This window comes from Sapajus apella, unplaced genomic scaffold (genome assembly GCF_009761245.1).
Source record: "Sapajus apella isolate SASKATOON/1434 unplaced genomic scaffold, GSC_monkey_1.0 scaffold29, whole genome shotgun sequence".
Taxonomy (NCBI): domain Eukaryota; kingdom Metazoa; phylum Chordata; class Mammalia; order Primates; family Cebidae; genus Sapajus; species Sapajus apella.
Genome location: NW_022436969.1, coordinates 938,092 through 956,615, shown reverse-complemented (window position 1 = coordinate 956,615; position 18,524 = coordinate 938,092). Strand labels below are relative to the sequence as shown.

The 18,524-nt window shown below is 34.0% G+C and overlaps 1 long non-coding RNA gene and 1 pseudogene across 1 annotated transcript in view; one reads left to right on the top strand and one right to left on the bottom strand.

The window, feature by feature from the left end:
- Nucleotides 1-9,299: 9,299 nt before the first annotated feature.
- The window catches only part of LOC116561298, a 10,340-nt gene continuing 1,115 nt past the window's right edge, over nucleotides 9,300-18,524 (bottom strand). The window contains exons 2-3 of the long non-coding RNA XR_004273383.1: nucleotides 18,175-18,184; nucleotides 9,300-9,390 (exon numbers count right to left, since the gene is read on the bottom strand). This is a non-coding gene — a long non-coding RNA (uncharacterized LOC116561298). The remainder of the gene's footprint in view (nucleotides 9,391-18,174; nucleotides 18,185-18,524) is intronic.
- Nucleotides 13,487-15,357, top strand: LOC116561297 (annotated as a pseudogene).

Genomic DNA, 18,524 nt, shown 5'->3' with positions numbered 1-18,524 from the left:
GACTCTGTCTGAAAAGAAAAAGAAAAAATGCAACGTCAGTTATCACAGTTATCACATGCCCATTCATTCCTTTTGGTGAAATTATAGAATCCAAATATAAACAGAGTAGAGTTCAATTCTCAGGAAAAATAAATAAATAAAAGATTCACATCATTAATATTTAATATTTCTCAAAGGACCTTACATCACTTAACCAATCTTTTTGAATTACCTCTACAGAGTCAAAGTATTGTGCTATTATAAGTATATATTATGAGTTAACTTAAGATGGATCCTTTGGAAAGAAATGGATTTTTTTTCCTAAAAACTACCAACATTGGCTGTGAAGTTAACTAAAATTTACTGGAGAATTATACAACTATCCACTTTACTTTTGCTAGATAAGTAGTCTTATTATTAAAGTCTTATTTTTTTCTTGTTTTTTTTTTTTGTGTACTTAAAGACATGGAAGGGTGTAAATGATTCTTTGCTAGCTGTGATTCTATTTGTTACATTTATTCAAACTTTCTATAGAAAGAAGTTTGAATTAGATCCAATAAGTTTTCTGGTAAATAAGTGGCACAACCTTGCCCAAGTCCTGAAGTATTCATTCCAAAGGACAAAGCTGCTGTGCCAGTTTACCTGTGAAGACTATAGAAACCAAAACTGTGCCAGATGGAGAAATGTAAATGTCCTTAATGTAATTTGAATGGTAAACAAGTGGCTTTTTTCTCCAGAATAGAAATCTTATAGATGTTTTAATCTTTGCAATTCAAAACTATTTATAAACAATTGGCTACAGAAACCCCCTAATTAATGCAGAAATAACAGTAGGATAATAAGTTGCTATAACAAGATTGTAAATTAATTTTCAGGTAGAAATATTAGTGAGTTTTTCATAATTTATACCTTTTTATTCTTTCGCAGTCTTCATTTAAACCTCATTAGAAAGTTTTCAGAACACTCATGATGTTATATTTTCTTAGTTTCCCTCTAATATTAACCACATCTCCCAGTCGAGTTACTCTCATTGCTAATATCATTTTAAGATCTCTGCTTTTCAAAGATGCAATTAACAAGAAATGAGGATGCTGTTTTAAGGACCCATGTCTTAAGAGTCCCAAAAACCAGACCATTTTCAAGCCATCAGTTAAGAGCATAAAATGTGATTTAGAGGATTTTATGTATTTAATTTTCACAGCAGATATCTAAACAAGTACCTTTTAGCAAAGTTACCTATGTTGTAGACTTAAAGTAACTTTTTGAGAAGCATAGAATGATCTTTCTGAGATAGCTCAGCTATATGGTTTATAAAAGAATCATCTGCTATCTTTACGTACATGCTTTGTTCACCAGACACTCGGCAGCTATCTCTAGTCTCTCTGCTTGCCCTGTGCTCTCTGCTAAGATCATTCCAGGAAAAACAGAACACTTTACATTAAAAATCATCTTTTCATTCAAAGCCCCCCCCTGTTCTCCTATGAATGGATTTTAATCATATTCTTAATATAAAATGGCATCAAGGACAAATTATCCAAGACAAAAGGCAAAATACTTAGTTTCTAGGTCTTTTCTTAACTATACCACTGCTTTATATGGCTGTTACAGAAATTGAAAAAAAGAAAAAAATTAAGTATGTGAACAGTTTCGGCCCAGAGCCAGGAAGCTAAAGATTAAGAATACTAATATCAGTTCTGAATAAACACTTACATAAGGCAATAAGTGTTGTGAAACCAGCCTTTCATCATCTGCCTCCTAAAACTCAAAGATAATAAAGATGCTGATGAGAAACCACTAGGGTAAGTGAACAACTTTAAGTAATCCATTAAAGAAAAGATTCTGGTTCAAAAGAACCAAGAAATTGATCTTCCCTTTTTCCTCTGTCAGGGCACATTGATATTTATTGAGTCTTCTTATACAATAATTAATGTGTTGCTAGGTAAATTCCTAGATGAAGAGTGGTGAAAAATAATTAAGACTAGAAGCCTATTAGAATAAATCCCGTAATGTGATTATTCCAGAAGTATGGTGGTTTTCGCAACCAAAGAGCCGTAAATCAGGGGATTTGCTACTATCATTTTAACAAAGACAAAGAATGCCACTGATGTCTCGAAATCAGTTCTTACCAAATTTGATGATTACTTAAATAACCTACTTAAAACCTAAACTATTAATAATAGTCTTTTATATTCTGACAAAAAAAAACAACTTTGAACCAACATGATAAATTTAACATCACGCTATTTTATCCCTGTTTGCATTGATTTCAGCTGCAGACAAATAGTAAAATCATTCCTTAGGTTGACACCAGTTTACCCAAGCATTGGCTTTGAATGAGTAAACATTCATTAAGAAATGAGCTTTAAATGTAAACTGATAGACAAAATTTCAATTTAAAAAGAAATCTTCAGACTGTCATGATAGTGAAGAAGTTAAAATTCAACTGCTCCTTTGTAAATTCTTAAAAGGGTGCATGCCAAATTACTATATATTGCATACATTCCCTCCCACATCACTAACCTTCTGCCTAAATAAATAAATATTGAAAGTATTTATCATATTTCTTCTTTGGAACTTTGCTCAAATACATGAGCTGTCACTTTGAAATATCCTCCTGGAGTCATAAATTCCGAAGAATTCACTGTCTTTGTTTGGAACATCTGCTGAGAAATTTTTCCTTCTCTGTGACAAAGAAGTGCCTTAACCAAATACAGACATGAATAATTTGAGAAGATAAATAAAGGATTATTCATTTACAATTAGATTATAAGGGAGTCAAGTCATTTGAAGTAAATGGAAGCTATTTTTTGTAGAAATGCAGGGGAGCTAAGAGCCTGAAAAATCATTATAGCTTATTTTACATTGGAGAATTGGGAGGTCAAGCCATTAACTTTGTGAATTTGCAGAGGTTTCCCAGAAGCTTACTCAAATCCACTCCTAGGCCAGTGTTAAACTTATTCAACTTATTAGCATAATAACATAAATGACTATTTGCAAAATGAAGAATGACAAGAGTTTCTAAACACTGTTAGCAAAATCTCAGGGTCACATTGAAAAATAAAATGATAAACATAAGTCTATACCAATATCAAACCAGGCAAACAAAAAGAAGGTTTTTAAATTATGCCTACAAAAGATGACTAACCTTATTTCTCTGGATAAATTTGTTTTTATAATAATTATCAAAATTAAAAGCTAGTAGGGTCCATATGTAATAAAATGATTGAGAGTTGAAAAGAAAAACATGTATATTTTTATTAAATATTTCTAAAGCACTTACTAAGTAGGTTTTAAATTGCTTTTATGTTGCTTGGAAATTAATAGAAATAAATAATAGGTGGTGAAAAACAAATTTTAAACAAAATAGTCCTTTACTTTTGCCCAGCTAAATCACAATTGTTTCAATTCAAGGAAGTAAAAAGAGATAAAAAAACATTTAGCTATGACAATTCTTGGCATTCATAATAATTTTGAGTCAAAACTTGTCATGTTTAATATGTGTTCTCTCTGTAATTTTTTCTTCACCAAACATCCAACATATAAGAAAAAATATTACTTCACCAATGTCTAAGAAGTGCCTAGAAATAATAATACACACACACACACACACACACACACACACACACACAAACACAAACACACACATAATTTATATGCATCCCTGTACATGACTTGGTCAAAGCACAGATTCCAAAAGAACTGTATTACCATATAAAAGCAAAGTACTTATTCAAGACTTCAGATAAGAAACGCTGAAGCATAAGTATTTCAATTTTATGGATTATGCAGAGATACATTCAGATGGCTTAGATTCTGATTTCAGTTCTATTACCTATTTCCTGTCATTGTTGCCAGGATCAAATTAGGTAATATAAGCAAAGTACGTAGAGCTTCTTTCAAATAATAACAAAATTCTCTCATATCTTCTTCAACTATTCAATGATCAATAGATGCTTAGAACATCTTTCATATACCACACTAGACAAGGCTCTATAGAAGTTACCACAGAAGTACATGACATACATGACATAATCCTTGCCCTTAAGAAGTTTATAGTAAAAATGGGTAGTTAAGAAATATCAGCTAAATTATATTTGGGGGAAACGAAATATATAGGCATTCAAAAGAAACAATGAAAAAAAAAAACAGAAAGGAACCCAGGAAAAAAAAAATTTATGTTCTAATTGGAAGAACTCTTAGAATTATTATTTGGAACATTCACCAATGTAGAATTCTTCTTAGGTCAACTTTTATTTCTTAATTGATAAATCACTTTTTTAAGTCACAATTTCCCCTTATGGAACTCCAACACTGCAACATGATATCCAGTTTCCCTTTCTGAGAAGGCTTTAAAATTTAAAAACTTCAATGTTCAGAGATTTCATGAAGAATACAGTTGAAAATAAAGACATTAAGAAAAGTGAATAATAAAATCAATAATACTATTTTGTTCTACAAATCGATATGATCCAACATTTCTTTCCATTGTTAACAAATTCACTATGTATATGTCCGTCCTCTAAATCTGCAGTGAATTTAATTCGTCACTAATTATTTGGTTTGATGGTACGATGAAAAGTATCAGTAGCTACATATGACTAATACAGATTAATTCACTTATTCATTCATTCAGCAAATATTTATAAAACGCTTCTATGTGCCAAGCAATGTTACCAAGCCTAGGGATGGAGCAGTGAATACAATAGGTAAAATTCCTAACCTCGGAAATTTATATTAAGAAATGAAGCCTTAAAGGCGAAATAAAAGGCAGTGAGTACAATTCATCGTCTTTCATCAAACTCCTCTTTGCTGTCAATTTATCCCTCAGAAATTATATCGACAAACATGGGAGTGATTTTATGCATCTTCTATTTGTTCTCTTTCCAACAGAGAAAGAAGAAAGAAAAATCATATGTACCCAAGCTAGATTTCAGAGTGCATATACAGACTGCCTTGCTAGTAGAGAACTCCTGAAGCCTATGGGGGAATAAGGTAATTTTGTATTCCAATTTCAAATTCATGAAGACTTTTATAGACTGTCAAAGAATGTTATATTCTTTGAAGATGATCTAAGTAAAGATATCAGTTCAGTCAAATACACTTAGATTACTATCAACTCTTTTCAATTTCTAAAAATAAGGATGTTCTTTGCTTTGACACTTACTTTATATTATAGTAATACATCTTAAAGAATTGGTCTCGGGCTATTAAAAGAAATGCTAAAGCCTTTTTGGTTTTTTGGGTTTGGTTGTTCTTGTTGATTTGCCTATGTATATCACAGAAAGTATCTTTTCTGCAGTCATTAAAATTGTTGGGCTAATAATAAAAACTGAGTAGCTTGACTATTTCTATTAAATCCATATAAATAATTGAAGGTGCTGACCCCTCAGTCATATTTCCATATTACATAAGAAACTTTACAAATGATACACATCAAAAAAATGGAATTTTTATTTATTGAATATAATGCACACTCCTTGGGTAATGGGTACACTAAAAGCCCCAACTTCATCACTTCACAGTATATCCAATGTAACAAGACGACACTTGAACCCCCTAAATCTATAACACACACAAAACATTTAAGAATTGAATCTGGAGCTTTTAACCAATAAAATCAGGCTATTGATATTTCTGCAATTTATTTTATTTTTCCATTAGCATAGTTAAAAATAGCTTCTAGGGACACAGTCTTGGCTCATATGAGTCACAAAATAGTTAAAATAAATATCACATGAACTAGTTTCTGCATGAAAACTAGGGTGAAATGACAGGAGTATGTACCCTGCTTATCCTCTTGTGCTCATTCTGATGCTATTCTCTGAATTCAGTGGAAAAAGAAAGGCCCATTAGCACTGACACTTCAGTTCTTTTCTATCTATTTCTTGATAATTGGGTCACCAACCATATCTTTAGACCAACCATTTAGCATACAAAAATACTATTTCACCATAGTGTCAGGAAACAGCATGTAAACTATACAAGGAAAAGCCCAGGGTTCCTCTTCACAGAACACAGAAGAGGAGAATAGATTAACATTTACTTTTCAGATTATTTTCATTCAAATCCCAAAGAACATTCTTCCTAGTCTAGTTCTCTCTCTGCCTCATTTCTCATCTTATATTCTATGCATAGGTTTAAACTACTCTTATCATCAGTACCAAAAAGTTACTTTCTTCTGTTTCCTCCAAGAATATATGTGAATAAATATTTTGCCACTTGATTTTGCAAGTTGTCCCTTGGTTTCTCATTTATTAAAGTTTCCCTGAGATATTCTATGTGCTTCTTCCTAGCCAAGCAACTTATTCAGAAGTTGTGTCTTCTTCTCTAAAATAGGGATAAATTCCTAAGCCATAGGGTTGTTGGGGGAACTGCATAAATAAAATATGTTCAGTAGTAGTCCTCTTCTGTGCCAGGCTAGCACAAAGTAGCTCCTATCAGTATTCTGCTGCTCATCTTCTCCTAATCACCTGTTGTCCACAACCCACACCACCCTTTCCCACCTGCCTCTTAGATGCTCAGGTGTTGTTCTGTTATCAGAAAATGCCTTTTGAATCTTATTCTGCTGATCATCGATTGCACATGGATTTGTGATTCTATCTGCCCATTGTAAATAATATTTGTATGATATTTTTCTAAACAATAACAGAAATACAGAGATTCAAAATACAAATTTAATTCTTTTATCAGAAACTACTTGTTCCTTCTTCTGTGCTACCATAATCTGCTTTTTGTAATGATGAATATTGTACTAGTCAACATTTGCATTATGTGGTTGTTTGCTTATATGTGTATATAATGCACACATATATGTGTGTATGTGTATATATAGAGAGAAGGATAGAAGAAGATACTAATTTCTGAAGATAAAAATACAAACTTTTTTTCACCACTGTCGCATCATCGAGACACAATCACATATTATATGTAGCAGCATGTACTTAACAAATGTCTGCTGTATTATACTTAATAGGGACAGGACATTCAAATTACAAAGGGTTAAGATGCCACCAAAGTGATGAGTCACAGTGTTTCTTAGTGATATAAAAATCTTGCTGTATTTTTTCATCAGTGGCAACTCCATTCTGCCTTCTTGAATCTTGACATCCATCTTAGACTGGTGCCTTGTATAACTCCTGCCCTCTCTTCCTGCATGGGCCCAATATATGGCCTCTCTTTACCATGACTAGAAACTCCTAAGAGGCAGAAAGAGATTATTTGTTTACTTCCGTTTCTTTATGATCACCCACAGTACCTTGTGCTCTGAACGAAGTGGGCACTCAGTATAAGTTATTAATTATCTCATTCACTTAACTGGAATATCTCATATTCTCATTCTCAGACACTGCCTGAACAGTCCTGCCCATGAAATCTCATTGTACAAATACTACTGGGGATGTGGCAGTAGGTGGAGAGGGAGACACAGTTACACTGTGCTGGTGGCCAAGTGCTGCTAGGCTTGCTGCATGTCAAATCTTCTGGGAGGAAAACATTTTTGCTGTATTAATAAAAACATATTAATTATGTTAATTTACTTAGAGATGCCTGTCCAAGTCAATTTTATTACTAACAAAGAAAATTGCTTATGAAGTTATATGACAAATGTTTCCATAAATGAATTGAGAATGTGAAATTGTATTCTTTCTTTAGCCCCTAACATACATTCATGTTGTGAAGTGTCAGACTCTAACAACCCATTTGCAATAATTCTGCCCATGCATAAGTTAGTGTTATATTTAACAACTCTCAGTGGTTTGAAGTGCCTACTTCCCAATCACATTCATCATTCCTTGGCATCTCTAACCATATTTGGCATCATATGAACACAACAGAGGTTTACCAGTCATCAATAAAAAACTGAGAGCAAAGTAAAGAGCTTCTATACTATAGGGACTAAGGAATAGATCTCCCAAAGCACAGAATAAATGAAAAAATCAACAATAAAGAGACTCCAACCTAATTTGGGCTTCAGTGCTGTTTGAACTTTGGTTTGTTTCTGGAGAAAAACGAGAAAAACTATAATAAAAATATGAAGGACATGCAAGTTTATTAAAAATGTAAGAATTGATTTAAAATTAACTCAGTTCTATCTTAGGCCAATTAATGGACAGATACAAAGAGAGGAAATAAGAAATAGTAAAACGATACACAGGTTTTTTAAAGGGATAGAAAAAGAGAAGAAGAAATTCAGAGAAGTATAGATTTAAACAAAATGTTTCATAGAAGAGTTTTATTTTAGAGCCTAGAGGAAAATTCTTCCCAAAGCATGAAGAACTTTTTGTATTCTTGAGAACACAACAAAAAGAAGCAAATTCAAATCCTTGGCACATGATCCATCAGGATAAAAAACAATTAGCCATATTCAGGAATTGAATGATGAAAAAGCAAACTATTTTAGCATTTTTAATAGGGCTAATTGTATTATTGAGTTATAATGGCAAATGTTAACACTTGATTAGAGTAGCAATAAGTTAATTATTGAGTTTATAGAAATATATCAATCAGGACAAGGACTAGAATGCAATTAGAGAAAGAGGATAAAATTAATTAAGAGTGAGTGAGTCAAGAGTTTCTGAAAAAATAAAAGCAATAAAAATCCAATTACACACATAAATAACAGTAGAAGCAAGCTTAATCAGCATTTACCTACAAAGTTCTACAATGAAGAAAATGTTAAAAACAAACAAAAAAGGATGTTTAGTGGGGCAGAAATGATTCTTAAATAGCTTTCAAAGAGTTTGTATCCTGAAAATAAGAAGGAAGATTTATCAAGAAGAAGGCCATGCTAAACCAGTGAAGATTAGACATGTTTCTTGCCTTTTGTATAAAAGGCCCATTCCACTAAAACCACCACTGAGTGTGTGTCCCTCTTCTCCACGACTCCAGCTGGCCAATAGATGCTACCCTGGAAAGGTTCTTCAAAACTGAAACTTGTATTAGGCCCTTTTTGCATTGCTTTAAAGACATACCTGAGAGTGGGTAATTTACAAAGAAAAAAATATTTAATTGGCTCATGGTTCTGGGGGCTGTATAGAAAGCATAGCACCAACATCTGCTTTTGCAGAGGCCTCAGGAAGCTTACAACATGGTGGAAGGTGAAAGGGAGACAGGCATTTCACATGGCAGGAGTGGAAATAACATTCCATGGCTGGAATGTTAGCTGGCTGAACATTCCAGAAGTGCTGAAAATATTACAAAATAATAAGATATGTCTTGAGGTTTTTCCTAAATAATTCCCAGACACATTAAACAACCAGATCTTGCGAGAACTCCTTATCATGAAGACTGCACCAAGCCATGAGGGGTTCTCTTCCATGACCCAAACCCTTCCCACCAGGCCCCACCTCCAGCACTGGGGATTACAATTCAACATGAGATTTGATGGGAACATATATTCAAACTATGTCAGTACTACATCAATAAAATTTCACAGGTAGTATACTGATGTGATGGCTAGGACAGAGATTAAATGACATTAGAGGAAGCAGTATGAAAAAAAGTCCATGAGAATCAGAAATTACAGACACAAGACATAAATTCAAGCAAGGAACACATTCTTATCTCACAGCTACTGTTTACCTCCACTCACTTTTCTTTCGCTGCACTGAGCAACTTGTTTGAAGAGAAAACTAAAAATGCAGAAGATATTTAGATGGAAATTTGGGCTGAATTGACTTAAATAATTTTGCATACCCTGTGACCTCTTTATTAATTTATAAGTGTGGGCAGGCAATTGTGCTGTCTAGAGAGATTCTTTGACTTAAAAGTACAATTTTTTTTAATATTTATATATTTGGAGAGTACAATTGCAGATTTTTTTGCACACATATATTGTGTAGTGGTGAAGTCTGGGCTTTTAGTGTGCTCATTACCTAAATAGTGAATATTGTTTCCAATAGGAAATTTTGCAACCTTCACTCAATCCCACCTTCCCACCTCTTAGAGTCTCCAATGTCTATTATTCCATTCAGCATGTCTATATGTATCTATTGTTTAGCTCCCACTTTGAAGTGAGAAGATGTGGTATATTTGGCTTTCTGTCTCTCTGTTACTTCACTTAGGAGAATGGCATCCAGTTACATCCATGTTGTTGCAAAATAGATGATTTCATTATCTTTATAGCTAAAGAGTATTCCATGGTACATGTATATATCTCTGTATCTAAGTGTTCATTACTAAAGGATTGGATAAAGATATTTATATACCACATTTTCTTTATCCAATCCTCCACTGATAGACACTTAGATTGATTTCTTATCTTCGCTGTTGGTACTTAGGTTGATTCCATGTCTTTGCTATTGTGAATAGTGCTGTGAGGAGCATAGGAATGCAGGGGTTTTTTTGATACAGTGATTTATTTCCCTTTGAGTATAGACCCAGTAGTGAAATTGCTGGATCAAATTTTAAACATCATAAGGTTGATTGTCAAACAATACTATACTTATATACAGTCTTCAGAGTCTATTCAAATAGTTAACAATCGAACATATTTAATCCAATTATTTTAAAATCTATAATCATCAACGGTAATCAAAAGAATGTAAAGATTAAAATACACAAATAAAGAAAATATGTTTCTATCAATGTTGGGATTGTACTAAAAACCAGAAAAGAAGAGAAACTTGTTCTGATCTCATTTTAAGCTTTTAGTTCAAAATCGATCATCTCTGTATGTAAATCCAACCATTACATCCTTCTGTTAGCTGGCTGAACACTCTAAAAGTGCTGAAAGTATTACGAAATAATAAGATATGCCTTAAGGTTTTTTTCTAAGTGTTTTCCAAAGTTCTCTATTTTACTTCATTATGTACATCTATGATGATAATAATGACCTTGTTACCATTGATACAAATTTTATTAAAATTTTAATAATTTTCTACAAATATATGCTTGTTTAAAATATTCCAGCATATTGTATGGAAAATACATATAATCAGTTTAAATATCACCACATACTTTCATTTGCCCAAGATGGGCTTAACATTCTCCTCAAATCAACTAAACATTAGATAGGCTTCTTCCTGGCTCTCAACTTCTGGCTTCTTGTATCTTAGAGCATTTACTTAAGAAAATTTGCAATTTTAAGTTTGTGTCTGCCCCTTTGAGAAGTAAATCTTCTGTTAGGTTTACAACTCAGGAAATGTCTTTCTCAAGGACCTGGGCACCTTTCCTTTGAAATATAATCATTGAGAAAGACAGTGCCCCTAACTCTTAATCTCTATGGAATAAGTGACAATTAGCTATTCCATAACTGACAATTAGCAAACACAGACATTGTAATCACACTGACCAAACTTCTCCCTAATGTCCACCAGTACTTTTCCACTAGCTCACCCCAATGCCTAAAATCCAGTCCACTTTGTGCTTAGTGAACATGAGTTCAATCCCTCTCTTCTATTGCAATAGCCTTGAAAGAAGAGTTTCTTGCCTCTAGTTTCTGTTTGTGCAACTTTTCTTTGACATGTTACATACATCTGGTATCATTTTAAAAGTGAGAAAGAGCACATTCTCTAAAGAGGCGAAGTTTCTTGTTTTTCTGTTTGTGGATTTTTTGTGTTTGTTTTTGTTTGTTTGTTTGAGATGGAGTCTCACTTTGTCACCCAGGCTGGAGTGCAGTTGCATGATCTTGGCTCATTGCAAACTCTGCCTCCTGGTTCAAGCGACTTTCCTGCCTGAGCTTCCTGAGTAGCTGGGATTATAGGTATAAGCCACCATGCCTGGCTAAGAAGTGATGTTTTAACAGAATTTTTTTAGAGTTAGATTCAATGTGCCAATTTTTATGATTATAATGAAAGATGACAGAAAAAAAAAACCAACAAAACAACAATGTGGAAGCAAGACTGTGTGATTCATAGAGAAGGATCTTGATGTGCTCATTCTCACACCTAAAACTGTCCTGCACTGCATAGCCAGGGTCTGTTCTCCCCATCATAAGCTTGTCCCTGATGTTAGCATCTGGCTATGCCTCTGTGTATACCAAAGCTCACATGTTATCTGCTGGCAGAATCTGGCTAGAAGTCATTTTGGTTTAGACTGCATGTGAATCTGAATGCCACAGAGTCCACCATTACCCACAATTCTTACACACACTCAGCTTCATTTGTTTACATTATCTGTCTAACTTCATTTAAAATATTAAACTCTTTAATATATGGTACCTTTAAAATTGAGTCAGAGCCTTTTAGTGAAATAATCTGTTTTAATTTAAAAAATTACTTTAATATTTAATAACTTCAGGTTTATATGCTCCATTTTTTTTCAAAATGTAGAATTTTAAGGTTTTTTTACTTATCAAAGTAACTTTAGAAGTTTGGCTCAAGGTGGTAGAGTGAGCACATGTGTTATTACCAACCATACCAAAACCTTATTGACATCGAACTTAGAAATTACATAAAAGAATAAATAAGACAGCACTGAAAACCACAAGAGGAATGTGAAGAGGGATGAGCAGATTAGAGATTTTGGAGAGTTTTTAGAAAAATAGGTAAATTGCATTAAAAAGCAAAATGGAGAGAAAGAGCTGAAATTTATAACATTTCCTGTAGATGGCTACAAAATATATAGAATAACTTCTTGCTGGTTGTGTCATGGAAAATATCTAAGTTTATTGTTAACAAAGAACAGAATATCTGTGGTAATTACTTTCTATCACATTTCAAATACTCAAAGTAGTAGGTATCAGAAGTATCTCTCTTAAAATGTCTATAGCTCAAGAAATTGAACAATATGCATAAGGCCTCTGGTGAAAGATGCTTAATGATGGTAAATTGAGCACACACATTTCATTGCACAAGCCCCAAAACAAAAACAATACCTCTAACACCGACTGCCATACGTTATTTAGCTAGTATCTCTTTAATGAATATTCAGACTGTTTTGAACCATTTCATATTTGATACAATTCCTTAGAGAATGTCATTGTATATACTTACATTTGTTCTTTGAGATTAAATTGATAGTGACTTTGGCAAACTCACAATATTTCATTAAAAATTTTATTGTAAACAGTTTCGTATTAGATGAATGTGGAAAGTGCTGACATATTTATAAATGAGGGGTTTTGAAATGAGGATTAACATTTATATATTGATTTGTAAGGGCTCCGTCCCTAAAACTAAAATGTGTTGATGTTGGTGGAGAACGGCAGACCTTTGCTATCTGTATGTGTTATACACCAATTGTTTGAGTGGGAACAAAGTCATAAAAATAGGGGAAAATAACAGCAGAGTAGAGCATAATTAACTATTGAAAGCCTGCAAGAAATTTTAAATTATGAGATGCATATATCTGCTCCCCAATAATATATCTGAGTATATAATCTTCCCATTCTTAAGGTAGAGAGAAGACTAAAGTGTGAGAAAGAGAAACCAGCCTCTGATTTCACAAATACTGAGTTAGAAGTGATCTTTATCTTAAACAAAAGTAAATAGAGAAAAAGAAACAAAAAACTAGTAATGTGCTTTTAAATTCTGCATTTATAGAAAAGGAAAACAGGGTTGGTGCCCGAGCGGTTTGGCGGGTGCAGGGGGAGTCCGGCGGCTGGGCCCACGTAGACCCTCTGCCGGAGTCGCGGGCACCATTGGAGCACGTGAGAGACGGAATATCGCAATATTCCCTAGGCTGATTTCGGACTCCTGGCCTCAAGTGATTCTCCTCGCAAAGCTCTAGGATTACAGGCATAAGCCGCTGCTCCCCGCTAGGACTTTTTTATTTTTAAAGGAAGAAAAAAAATGTCTCAAAAGCAGTTGAAGGAAGCTTTTGTCAGTAACCTCAATGGAACCACCGTGCTGGAAATCACCCAGGGATTGTGCTTTCCTGCATTCTGTATCCGGTGCAGAGGATTCCTGATCATTTTCTCACAGCACATGTGTTCTTTTTCACATACCTGGAAAACTAGATTCTTCATTGACTTTGTTGTCCTAATAGTTCCCGTGGTAGTCACTTTGACCATTTGGGCTTCATTTATTCTCCTTGAGCTTCTCACTGTAATTATCTTTGGGGCAGGGCTGTTCTATCATATATACTGAAGGAGGGCTTGCTATGCCAGAGTTCTTTTCCAGAAAATCCTTGAAAAATTATTGAACATCAGTGTAGAATCAGAATACATTCCAGCTATCTCCTGTTTCCATGTAATTACCAGTGCATCTACTGCTATTGCTATTTTGGCTGTGGACTTCCCACTTTTTCCCAGACGATTTGCCAAAACTGAGCTCTATGGGACAAGAGCAATGGATTTTGGGGTGGGTGGCTTTGTTTTTGGGACTGCAATGGTTTGTCTAGAGATCAGGAGGAGAAAATACTTGGAAGGGTCCAAATTGTGTTACTTTACAAACTCATTGTACTCTGTTTGTTGGTCTTTCTAAGAATTGGACTATTAGCCATTACAAAATCAATAGGCTATCAGGAACATCTAATTGAGTATGGAGTTCACTGGAACTTTTTCTTTACTGTAATAGTTGTGAAATTGGTAACACCACTGCTTTTGATCATTATTCTCCTAAATAAGTCCTGGATTATTGCCCTCAGCATTACTGTATTATACCAGCTAGCCCTTGACTTTACCCCACTGAAGAGGTTAATATTATATGGTACTGATGGTAATGGCACATGGGTTGTTCTATTATTTAATAGACCAACCATGAAGGAATAATCTCTACCCTGGAGTATGTGGCAATACACATGGCTGGTGTACAAACAGGGTTGTATGTGCATAAGAACAGATCACATATCAAAGGCTTGATAAAAGTAGCCTGTTGTCTTTTGCTGGCAGCTATTAGCCTCTTTATATCTCTTTACGTAGTTCAAGTAAATGTAGAAGCAGTATCTCGAAGAATGGCAAATTTAGCCTTTTGTATTTGGATAGTTGCTTCTAGCCTGATCCTTCTTAGTAGTTTATTATTGGTTGATATAATTTTGAGTTTTACCAAATTTCTAATTAAAGGCGCTCTAGTACCATGTTCTTGGAAACTGCTCCAGTCATCTGTTACAAATAAAAAGCATTCAGAATCTCTAGTTCCTGAAACTGAAAGAGGGGAATCCAGTCTTTGTTTAATCACAGCTCTAAACAGAAAACAGTTAATATTTTTCTTGCTGTCAAATATAACAACTGGCCTGATTAACCTGATGGTAGATACATTACACAGCAGTACCTTGTGGGCCTTATTTGTGGTCAATCTCTACATGTTTTCCAACCGTTTTATTGTATATGTACTGTATTTGCAAGATAAGACTATAAAATTTTGGTGATCAGCAGTAGGATCTATAAGTATTTGGGCAACATTTAATGAGGAAGAATATAAATTGCAAAGAAAATGTGTTTTTGGCAACAGTGTTAACCATATTTTATAATATAATAGTGGTGATGCTTTATTTTTTTTCCTGGGACAGAGGCTCGCCCTGTTGCCCAGGCTGGAGTGTAGTGGCCTGATCTCAGCTCACTGCAATCTCCACCTCCTGGGTTCAAGTGATTCTCCTGCCTCAGCCTCCTGAGTAGCTGGGACTGGAGGTGTGGGCCACCACACCCAGCTAATTTTTGTATTTTTAGTAGAGGTAGGGGTTTGCCATATTGGCCAGGTTGCTCTCAAACTCCTGAACGCAAGTGATCCACCCGCCTCAGCCTCCCAAAGTGCTGGGATTACAGGCATGAGCTACCACACTGAGCCGATGCTTAATATTTTAATGTATCTCAACAACAAACCAAGAAGAAACAAAGCCTTGTGGCTTGTTAGAATGCTATTCTGTATTTTTATTGTATATTGCTTTTACAATAAATGTATATTAAATAAAAAAAAAAAGAAAGGGAAAACAATCTAGAATTGCTATTTGAATTGTATTTATTCCGGGATCCAAAGACAATGACAGAAACTGGTAAGCATAGATGACAAATCATAGCTTTTCTGAGAAGGTAACAAGGTGAAAAGGAATACGGACAGAGCAAGAAGAAAATGAGGTGAATGAAATAAGAAAGGAATACAAATAACAGAATTAAAAGTACTTTAGAGGCTGAAAAGTTCAGAGGATATGAAGACTCACATTAGGAACTCAATAGATATTTGTTAAATAAATCAATCAATAAAAAATAAATCTGTGAGTGGTACATGTGTGCCTTCTTGAAATACAAAAACAAGCAGATAAAGATAATGGAAGAAAAGCTAACAGGCCAGAAGACTAAAGAATGGTAATTCTATTGACTTGCTGATAAATTTCCTTAAGAAGAGGCTAAAACAAATGATTCAAAGAAATATTCAAAACCATTTTTTAAAAGACATTTCCTAAAGAAAAGAGACCTGCATGTGATTATTTTAAAAATTCAGCAAGTTCAAAGCAAAAAAATTATGCAAAGAAACTTCATTTTATACATTGTTAAAATGTAATAACAGCAGCAGTAATGTCTTTCCATCAGCCAGACAGATGCGGGGGAAAATGCAACAAACAAGTTATTCACATACAAAAAAATAGAGAGTGGCGTTGGAAAAGAATGTTGATAAAAATCGATCTTCATTAATAACATAAAACTGAAACCTTAAATATATTCACTGCCTGGAGAAGGGTCAATAAACCGATAAAATAAATGTTTTACAAATAAAAATGTGGTTGAAACTTAAAAACTGATATTAAGTAATATAAGGGGGAAATCAGAAAAGCACAATGAATATGATATTGTTTAAGCAAATATGCATTTGATAAATATATTTTTAAATATAATAAAATTAATAGACATAAAAATGAGGATAATTGTTAATACTGAAGAGAGGGCAGTCTTAGGAGTGGGATACAGCATAAAAGAAGTAGATATAGGCACTATCAGTCAGCTGTCCCCAGCTGTTTTGTCACCAGGGACTGATTTCCTGGAAGACAGTTTTTCCACGGACTGGGGTAGGATGGGGATAATTTCGGGGTGAAGCTGTTCCACCACAGATCATCAGGCATTAGTTAGACTTTCACAAGGAGCTGCAACCTAGATCTCTCACATATATAGTTCATAATACGGTTCACATTCCTATGAGAATTGAATGCCTCTGCTAATCTGACAGGAGGTGGAGTTCAGGCAGTAATGCTTACTTGCCTGTTGCTCACCTTCTGCTGTGTGGCCTGGTTCCTAACACGCCATGGCCCATAGACTAGTAAGTGGCCCTGGGCTTGGGGATTTCTGCTATAAGGCATCGGTAATATTGTATTTTTGGGGTTGCTTGTTATAGTAACTGGTATAATTTACATTATTATTTATAATTCACATATCCATTATATGTATGTGTATATATATATATATATCTCCCAAATACTAATGAAGAGAAGCTTCTGCTTCAAACAAGATGAGTTACAAGAACTGGCTTTACCCTTCCATTTAATCTAAAAGACTGAAGAACCAAATAAAATGCAAATAGCAATGATTTTCAGGATCGTGGAATCCGACAAAAATAAAAGGTAGTTTCTAAGATGTGGAAAACAAATGAGGTAATTCTTATGATTGCTCTAGCTTACAACCTTAAGAAAGATTTCTGGGTGTGGTACAGAAAGAACACAGACCAACTCCAATGAAAAAATATGGTTAGATCTTTCAGGGAAGAATACTAGAGAATAGAAAATAGCACAGAACATGATATGCAGAGAGTTTACCTTGGGATTCTGCAGAATAATAATAATCAGTGCATCTGTGTGAGGAAATGAACCATGGCCAGGAAAAGAACCATCTAAAAGGGTTAGGGAAACAGTATTCAGGAACTATACAGAGCAAGCAAGCTCTAGACTAATGACTGCTCTGGCCCTGCGTAACGAACCTTAAAAGCAACATCTGATGAAACTGTTTCCAAGTAACATAACCGTATCCCAGAACAAAGCTCAGAAATGTTTACAGGAATACAAAACTATCAAGCATACAACAAGGTAAAATTCACAATACCTGGCATCCAGTAAAATACTAGCAGATATGCAAAGAAGCTTTAAAAGATTATGGATAACAAGGAAAATGATCAGTCAAAACCAACACAACAAAACAGACACAGGTGTTAAAATTTTCAGACAGGGATATTGAAACAATTGTTATGAGTGAATTCAGTATGCTCAGAAAAGCTGAGAAAGATTAAACATGTTGCATACAGATATGGACAGTATAAAATGACACCAAAATCAAAAGTCTAGTGGTAAAAAGCATATTGTCTAAGATTTTAAAAATACACACTAAATGAAATTAATGACGGACAAAACACTGCTAAAGAAAAGACTAGCAAACCTGAATATATAGCCATAAAAATGATGCAAAATGACAGGCAGAGGGGAAAATGTCTGAAAAAAAGTAGACAAAGCATCAGTGAACTACAGAAAAACTTGAAGCTGTCTAATAGGCAGGTAATTGAAGTCCTCAGTGGAGAGTATACATAATATTTCTCAAGGAAAATTATATATACATGTTATGTTACATATGTATATATGTGTGTGTTATATGCATATATGTGTGTACGTGTGTGTTATATATGTATATATGAGACACACATATATAAAATAACATAAATATATATATATATATATATATATATATATATATATAT